General features: G+C 42.5%; 1 non-coding gene across 1 annotated transcript; it reads right to left on the reverse strand.

The window, feature by feature from the left end:
- Positions 1–574: 574 nt before the first annotated feature.
- On the reverse strand, positions 575–682 carry LOC130978304 (small nucleolar RNA R71). Its single transcript, XR_009085955.1, has one exon. It is a non-coding gene; the product is annotated as a small nucleolar RNA R71 (small nucleolar RNA).
- Between the last annotated feature and the right edge of the window lie 256 nt (positions 683–938).

Genomic DNA, 938 nt, shown 5'->3' on the forward strand with positions numbered 1-938 from the left:
TCTGACACCTCAAGGAATCTCTATACTGTGACATAGAGGATTCCATATTGTCTTTTTTTTCTCCTCTTTCATATGAGCAGGAGCAGAGACCCTGAAGAGAAAGCTAAGAGAAGCCAAAGCACAACTCTCTTTAGAGGACCTGACCGAACTCTTCAAGGAAAAAGAAGACATGGCAGCCGAAAACAACAACAATGCCAACAATGCAAGGAAGGTGCTGGGTGACTTCACTGCACCTACTCCTGATTTCTATGGGAGAAGCATCTCTATCCCTGCCATTGGAGCAAACAACTTTGAGCTTAAGCCTCAATTAGTTTCTCTAATGCAACAGAATTGCAAGTTCCATGGACTTCCAATGGAAGATCCTCATCAGTTCTTAGCTGAATTCTTGCAAATCTGTGACACAGTCAAGACTAATGGGGTTAACCCTGAGGTCTACAGACTGATGCTATTCCCTTTTGCTGTAAGAGACAGAGCTAGAATATGGTTGGATTCTCAACCTAAAGAAAGCCTGGACTCTTGGGAAAAGCTAGTCAATGCCTTCTTGGCAAAGTTCTTTCCACCACAAGGATGGAGTAAGCTTAGAGTGGAAGTCCAAACCTTCAGACAGAAGGATGGAGAATCCCTCTATGAAGCTTGGGAAAGATACAAACAATTGATCAGAAGATGTCCCTCAGACATGCTTTCTGAATGGAGCATCATAGGTATTTTCTATGATGGTCTCTCTGAACTATCCAAGATGTCTTTGGATAGCTCTGCTGGAGGATCTCTTCATCTGAAGAAGACGCCTGCAGAAGCTCAAGAATTGATTGAAATGGTTGCAAATAACCAATTCATGTACACTTCTGAAAGGAATCCTGTGAACAATGGGACTAGTCAGAAGAAAGGAGTTCTTGAGATTGACACTCTGAATGCCATACTGGCTCAGAACAAGATATTGA

Source organism: Arachis stenosperma, chromosome 4 (assembly GCF_014773155.1).
Source record: "Arachis stenosperma cultivar V10309 chromosome 4, arast.V10309.gnm1.PFL2, whole genome shotgun sequence".
NCBI classification, from domain to species: Eukaryota; Viridiplantae; Streptophyta; class Magnoliopsida; order Fabales; family Fabaceae; genus Arachis; species Arachis stenosperma.